This window comes from Octopus bimaculoides, chromosome 12 (assembly GCF_001194135.2).
Source record: "Octopus bimaculoides isolate UCB-OBI-ISO-001 chromosome 12, ASM119413v2, whole genome shotgun sequence".
Lineage (NCBI taxonomy): Eukaryota > Metazoa > Mollusca > Cephalopoda > Octopoda > Octopodidae > Octopus > Octopus bimaculoides.
The window spans coordinates 66299554-66308381 of NC_068992.1; the positions used below are offsets into that span (position 1 = coordinate 66299554).

The 8828-nt window shown below is 37.0% G+C and overlaps 1 protein-coding gene across 3 annotated transcripts in view; it reads left to right on the forward strand.

Annotated features, from left to right (window-relative positions):
* The window catches only part of LOC106884485 (uncharacterized), a 100634-nt gene that overhangs the window by 67238 nt on the left and 24568 nt on the right, over positions 1–8828 (forward strand). The gene's annotated exons all lie outside the window — the stretch shown is intronic.

The window sequence follows — 8828 nt, forward strand, 5'->3', positions numbered from 1 at the left end:
ACCACCACCACCATCATCATTACCATCACCACCATCATCTGTTGTTGCTAACCCCTCCCCTCAATTGCCGTGCAAAATTAGAAGAGGTTTAGTCTGGTCTGTACAATATATTTCTTTTCTTTTCTCTACTTCTTTGTGGTTGTTTCTGTTTTATAACCATCCTCTTCAATCAACGATTTACTTGTGTTTTCTCATCAGTTTTTCAGCTTCAATCTGCTCTCGCTACCATCTGCCACTGGCCTAGATTTCTTCTCCCTTCAATTCTTACCTTATGACTCAGTCAAAATTACACCTGATATTTAGAATTCTTTATTGCTTTCTTTAGCTCACTTTCTCTGGCTATCCTCTACATTTTTATTCTATTACATACCTTGGCAATCAGAATCCTTTTAGGTTTGTTTTATTGTTTTTTTTTTCTCTCTTTAGCGTTACATTTCAAACAAACACACTGTTTTATATAAACACACACACACACACACACACACACATTACCTGGTCGTCGACACCCATTTCACTTCAGCTTCTTGTTAGATCATCAGTTTTTATCATGGTTTCGTTTGTTTTCTTGTCGCTCAGGCTTGGAATGGTCTCTTCATTTTCTGTGCCATTTATTTCTATTTTCTGCAAAACTATTTTGAGACCATTCCAGCATCCCAAACTGTTCTCATCATTCTCATCTCGGTCTATTTCTATCTCTCTGTCATTTTCTGGTAGTTCTGATTTCCTAAAGTACTATCTTGACCCCTTTCAAACAATCTGTCAGTTCCCTAGTTTAATGTCATTCAGTGCTATACATCAGGCGCAGATACTAATATCCAGCTGTCTACAAGAAAGGAGCTGCCACACTCAACAACAATCGGAATCTGGTACATTTCTTTCAGCTGTGAGCTGGCTGAATCGTTAGCATCTGAGGCCAAATGCTTAGCAGCATTTCATCTGTCTATGCCAAGGTCAACATTACCTCTCCTCCTTCTGGCGATCGATAAAATAAGTACCAGTTGAACACTGGGGTCGATGTAATCAACTTACCCCGACCCTCAAAATTGCTTCCTTGTGCCAAGATATGAAATCAGTATTACCAACCAAAGAGCTGTCACTAACCGAAGTTAAGTACCTTTGTGTACTAAATGTAGCAGTGTTTGTAAGTTGTTTTATTTCCCACCTTTTTGACTTCATCTCATTTCTTGTGCACACCTACTGATAGAGGATTAGGGTCTTTATCGATAATCTTCCCCCATAAACTGGAGCATTGATATTCACTTAGATCTGATGTCATTGCAGAGGAATTCTTTTGTTAGTTTGTCTGTTTCATTTAATGCTACGATGCACTTCCGGTCACTAACCCTTAACTGTTTTTCATCAGTTAAGGGCTTTTTATCCCAGTGAAATTTGAAAGTAAAGATCTCGCAAACAATTTGATGACTTGTGATGGGTGGCATAATGGGATCCACTTGTTTAATTACTGGTTAGTTAATTTCCTAGTTAACTCTTGTCTTTAGTGAAGTTGAGGACTTGTGACATATGGTTCTAATACTTCAGAGAATTATTTTTGAGAAAATTCTATGAAATGTTGCATATAAAGGCTAAGAATTAGAGCTGATCCCAGAAGTTACAAAGGCCATCCTTTAGGCTAAATGAAGAATGGTGACTGGCAGCTAAGGCTGCATTGTGTCTCTGATAAACACACATGTACAATCTAGAACTCTTGCTTACTCTGTCCTCTGAACTATGGAGGACAAGCGAGTTCACTTATTTTATATACCACTGGTCAACATGCGTGTGTGTGCACATACACACACCTGAACTAACTTTCTGATAAATCCCTCACAGTTCAAGCAACAGTGATATCCAATCAATAGGTTAAGCAAGCTAATTCAAGGAACCATTTATTGGTTCCTTGGCAAGGAAATATCGTGGTAGTGGGCACAGAGTACAGCCCAACAGAAGTCGGAGCTGTGTTGTTCGAGACCTTACATTTTCACAGTTGTAAATGTCCTTTTCATACCTGATGCCAAGATTGGACATTGGGTCTTGGAAGAAAGCCACTGCTAGTCCTGTCTCAATAGCCAAATGCACAAACACGTCCTATTTATTCTTACCTGTGAGTATACCGTGAACCAGGTGCCTTTCATATTAGATCATATGTTAATATTTTTGCTTCCTAATTTGAGAAAACTTACAAGGAAGGAACACTGCCATCTTTGAATAAAGCTACATTTACTTCCCTGTGGCAGTTCCTGGGTTTGGCTTCTATGACGTGACAACCGGAAGTTCAGTATGGAATGACATTAACTTGAGTCATCGTAGGCAAGTGTCATATTTTGGATGGAAGTTGTACGGAAGGACATACTAACCCTCGAGTATACACATTTGTATGTTCATCATTGTGGTAACGGTGTCAGTTGTTTTGTTGAAAGACATTGAGTAGATGTGAAGAAAACATGGTGCATTGATGGAGTTCATCAATATACTTTTAGGGTCAATTGCAAATTGTAGATTAAAACATGTTTTAATCCCAGTTCCAGTCAAGCAGAACCATGGCACATGAAGGTATTTTATATATACATATATATGTGTGTATGTGTGTGTGTGATTAATGAGAGAGGCGGAAGATATGAGAATGTTTATAAATTACTACAATTGTTTCGATGCATCTAGCATCAATCCCTTATGGATGGGATACTTAACAACTGCTTTAGGAGCATCTGGCAGTGTAGATGTGTCTCTTTGGGTGATAATTAGATATAACTCGTTAAAATAATGACTGTTACACAATATATATATACACACATATATATGCGTGACTGTGTGGTAAGAAGCTTGCTTCCCAACCACATGGTGCTGGGTTCAATTCCATTGCATTGCATTTTGGGCAAGTCTTCTACTAGCCTTGGGCCAACAAAAAGCCTTGTGAGTGGATTTGGTAGACGGAAACTGAAAGAAGCCTGTCGTATGTATATATTTCTGTATTTCTATGTATCTGTATCTTTGTGTCTGTGTTTGTCCCCCCAACATCACTTGACAACCGGTGTTGGTGTATTTATGTCCCCATAACTTAGCAGTTTGGCAAAAGAAATTAATAAGTACCAGGCTTGAAAACAAAAGTACTGGGGTCACTTCATTTGTCTAAAAATTATTCCAGCATGGCCACAGTCCGATGCCTGAAACGTGGTAAGAGATGAAAGACGTGTGTGTGTGTGTGTGGTCGGCCCAGCAACTCGAGGAACAGTCTTCACAAGGTGCAACAATTCCCAAATCCACCCAAATTCCACTGAGGACAATGCTGCTGTGGTGCACTGTATGGGATGTTGTGTTGCTGTTTAACTGCATGTCCAATCCGAGCCAGCAAACCTATGATCAGAGCTTTCTGGTCATGACCTTGATGATGATAATGTTGATATCATCCTGTGTGTCCTTCCTCTTTTTGGTTTGTATTTCTTGTAGTTTGAGTTACCATATATAGACTTCCCCATGAAGTGGCTTCTACAGAGGCAAGCAAGATTCTCTTTGTTCAAGCAGCATGGTTGTTCTTCTTCCTCTTCATACTTTTATTCATTCTGTAAATTGTGTGTGTTTGAGAGAGATCTGTGCAAGATATATTGGCGCCATATATATGACCGTTTGGCTTGTTGATAACAATGATGGAGATATAATATTTAATATCACCTTCTCACTGTGTTTTCCTCTCTACTTAAATAAAAGTCGTTATAAACAAAACGAAAAACATTTCAACAGATCTTGTGGAAATATTAAGTTTATCTAATTGAAATGTGGAACATTTTCACTCTCTTCTCTATTATTTTACTTTCAAATACTTCTTGTTGAAAGAGAGATTGTCTAATTGGTTTATATTGCAAACCAGTTTCTCATATAATTAACCATTATTCATAAGATACGGAAGAGAAATAGTTCTGATAAAGTAAGATACATCGAAAAATTTTACAATATTTGCTGTGAAAATTAATGAAAATTCTCAGAGGAAATAGCAAAGCTTCAAAATTAAATATTGGTTATTGTGTGTGTGTGTGCACGTGTGTTTAGTGCAAGTACTTCTGCAGATATGTTTATAAATAAAAGATAATTTGGATTGTAACATATGAAATGATTTTTTTAAAGCTATTTTCAATTTAGATTAAAAAAGAAATATCTAAAGAAAAAAACACATCCCTTAATTGCTATCATTTTTTTCTTCTCTCGTTTCTTTATCTGCTGTCAAAATCTTTATTATTTTATGTGTTAATATAGTTTTATCTTGTTATCTTTCTCTTTGAATGTAATCTATAATCATCAAGACAGCATGGGAAAAAAAAATGATATTGTCTCTAATCAGTGGTTCTTAAATAAGTCTGAAAAAGAAGTGTTGTTGGGGGCAGAGGGGCAGGAGACAAACCATTTCAAAACTTGCAAAACTGAAAGGAAATCTGTGAGGACATAGAATGGACTCTTTGGAGACATTATCTCTTTGATACTTTCACTGATATTGCTAATTCCTTTCTATGATTGGCTCCAGAAGTCCTAGAGGAATCCAAGTCCAAAAATGTCTGCTGTTTCAGAATTGAGAGTCTGTTTTCTGCTGCTGAAGTTGAACTGTTTTTACTAATAAATGGACTCTGCCAGCATTTTTGTGTGTATGTAGGTGGGTGGTGCAGGTTGGCAGTTGTTTAAAGAATTGTTTCTATTGACATTCTACCCATGACCATTGTTTGCGTTGCCAGCTAAAGTAACCCTCATATAAATCCACACACAATGGTCCACCTAGGATGATGGATTGGAGGTACTTCCACATTAGTCTTGTCTCAGTTTGGTTACTGAAGACTTGACCCCAATCATTCTCTTAAATTTCATCTAATCTATCAATTATCATTTTCGTGTTATCTAATCTCTGTGCGGATAGCAACTCTGTGTGTGTGTACTAATCTAAGACTTGTAAGAAAAAGATATGGGTAAACTGGCATTGAACTATCTGTTATATATAACCATTCAATATAAAAGTAGGCTATTTGATATGGCCTACTTATATATTGTATGGTTCATTAAGCAAGAGGCATTAATTATTCTACATAGTTAAGTGTCCCTTGATAAACATTAAGTGTTATTTTCACTTCGTGGTTGGAAGGTGAGCATCCAGATATTTGAAGAGAGAGGAGAAAAAGACAGTACCATCCCATAATAAAGCTGTATAAATGTGCAAATTTACCTGACCATCCAATCTGTATAAGAAGTGTAAAGCCATTTGAAACAAAAACTGAGAAGAAAATATTTGATTAAAGCTATAACTGTAGCTGTGTGATGATGAGGATGATGATGATGTATGAGATGTTGTCTGGAATTATGAATATTTCTGATCCATTGGTTTTTATTTTGCAGTTACAACCATGTTCTGGGTGAAACATAAAGGTTAGCTGTGTTCAAAACTACCCTTCAGATGTGGGAGTGACCCTGTCTACTTCACCCCCTTCACAGAACAATCCATTTTCAGAAGCTGTGGAACTTAGATTGTCCCCCCACACGTACACACATATATATATACCCCATACTACTTGTGGTAAGAGGTGGAGGTGACATTTTGTTGGATTTGACCAAATAATAAAACCAATCTAGGTTCATATCCAACAATTTCACTCTTATCTTATCCTCATTTCTCTCCCTCCTTTTTTTCATTTCCAAGTCTCTCTTACCTCCCTACCATCACCACAGCATATCTCCCACCCACCCACTAAATTCTTGGAATCGTTTTCAATAATTTTGGCTCCAATAATTGTGCCACCCCACCCCCCGTCAATCTGACCTAGTTCTTTTCTGTTCAGTTCTCTCTCTCTTTCTCTCCCCCTACTTCCTTTCTTTCATGTACTATTTCTTTTTCTCATGCTGAGATATTAAAATATATTTCTACCTTCATTATACACCCCCCACTTATACACACACACACACACACATGTGTGTGTATGCATGCATGTGTGTATATATATATGTATATATATATATATATATATATATATCTACATATATATATGCATATGTACATACACATATATGTATATATAGATGCATACATGGGTACAGGACGTCAAACACACACATACATATATTTCTAGTAACATTCATACCTTTTCCTTTTTCCCTAAAATACCTAATCAGCTGCATTGTCTGTCTGTATGAGGAGGGTGTCACCAAAGTTCTGGATATCTGTTTTTGTTTTCTGTTTAACAATCTGTTCTTAACAAAGCTGTATTAATTGCACTAGTGTTGTCCTGGCACACTAATGTCTACTAATATGTCTCCTGCTGACTGCAATCACTGGCTCCTCATCACATATATTCCTCACCTTCTCACCTTCTCCCTGATTATCTGCTGCTCTAGATGACATTTAACTCACTTTGAATGCATCGGTTTGTCATCCGTTTGCCAAAGTTAAGCAACATTGAGCCTAGTGATGAGTACTTAGATGGGGGACCACTTGGGGGACCCAGCATCTTACACTTTAAGGCGGCGAGCTGGCAAAATTGTTAGCATGCCGGGTGAAATGCTTAGCAGTATTTTGTCCATCTTCACATTCTGAGTTCAAATTCCACTGGGGTCGACTGCCTTTCGTCCTTTCAATCTCAATAAATTAAGTATCAGTGAAACACTGGGGTCAATACAATCGACTCGTCCCCTCCCCAAAATGGTTGCCTTTGTGGCAAAATTCAAAACCATATGGTGTAGTGGTTAAGAGCGCCGGCTACTAACCCCAAGATTCTGAGTTCTATTCCAGGCAGTGACCTGAATAATAATAAAATAATAATAATAATAACAACATCAAAAAATGCCTTAGGAATGAGAACCCAGGTTTGAAATTTCCCCAAGACACCTGTTGAAGGCTGGAGGGTATATCAGCTGAAACGTTGTGTTAACAAACAAGATGAGGACAAATATCCGTCAAATGTAAATAATGTACATAATTCCTCATCTCTTAAATATAGAACTGTATCATTATTATTAAAGAATTGAAGAATATTTTGAGTTCAGTTTGTGCTTGGTTCAACTTTTCAAATGTCTGGGAGTTTATATATGTACCAGTTGCGTTTTGGTTTTCATTAACTCAACTGCACTGCTTCTGTCAAACTGTGGCATTTAATCAGCCACACCTTCCAGGATGAATTAAAGACCAGCAGGCACCAGTAATATACTGACCATGATCCCGTCCATTGGCTTTTGCCAAAAAGCAGAAACCTTTGTTGTTATTTTTAGGGGAGGTGGTGCAAGTCGTAGTTAAATAAGCGCCAGTTATTATCAACGGTGGCTGTGTAATCAGCTTTTATAGAGATATAGCCTTCTCGAATTTTGTAGCCTTGTATTGCTGTCAGAAGAGATGATGATGATGATGATGATAATAATAATAATAATTGTACTTGGGCTAGATATAATGAAGTAAACCCCTGCTTTGAAATATGTGGCCTTGTACCTCTTATATCAGAATCGACAAAAGCTCGTTGTTTCTAAGATAACCAATCTATTTTTGTCTTTTATAACTGCAGCAACATTTTTGTTCTCTGCCCAGAAAACTATTCCATTCTTCATCAGAGATGTTAACTTCCCCCTTATATAACAAAAACAACAGCAACAAACAAAGTCACACTAACATCTTATCTATCTTCCTTACAATCTCCACTCTCAACGTCTTCTCAGCCAACACCAATACAAGTTTTGGCTTTCTTTTTTAGCATTTAACTTTTTCATGTCTTATTTCTTATTTTTTTAACTGTTTTTTTTATAACCCAGTTAATAGGAGGATCACCTCAAATATTCTTAACCATTCTCTGATGTTACTAATCTGCACACACACACACACACACACACACATTCACTCATACACACTACACTTGAACATTCATACACGCACTCGTACGCACGTATGCATACACTCACAAGAAATACACACACACACACACACTCACACACAATATTTATTTTCAGTTTGCATTCATTCAAAAATTAAGTTTTGCTTTTAATGGTTTAAACTTTAGTTTTGTTTTAACATTAACAAAAAAAAAAAAAACATTTTAATTTTAATAAACCTCTACTGCTGCTGCTGCTGCTACTAATACTACTACTACTACTGCTACTACTACTAATAATAATAATAATGATTTATTGAATTTTTTTTTTTTTTTTGCTTTAATAAATATGTTATCTAAATGTATACAGTATCTGTGTGTATCATCCTCATTGTTGTAGACATTTGAAACTGCTGCTGCTGTGGGTTTGATAGATCTACTGCACTACAATATATTGCCACTGGGAGCTCTCTTTTGTCATTTCATCCATCACATACAATACTCTTCCATCTGAACTCATCGTTTTCTTCTTGCACCATCATCTTCAATTCCTTTCTCCTACATGTTCCCTCCATCATCATCATCATCATCATCTTTGGTCTCCTTCCTCCACATGTTCCCTCCATCAATATCCATCTCTGGCTCTGTCCCATTTGTAATCATCATTCACCAACAACTGATGCCTTTCATGTCCAGACCCTCTCTCAACTCACCACAGCTCAACCGTTCATGTAAATTAACATTACACACCTACTGAATCCATTCTACCTGATTCATTTCTCTCCAGCCTCCACAGATCTTTGTTGTAGCTGCTAGCACGTGTGTGTGTGTGCGTGTGCACGTTCTTTTGCCTACCTTCAACTCACCTGGCTAACTGAAAGTATCAATTACATATAGCGTGACCCATATAAACAGTTGATAATCTTCAATTGGTTCTCACTCTTCTTCTCTCTCTCTCTCTCTCTCTCTCTCTCTATATATATATATATATATATATATATATATATATAC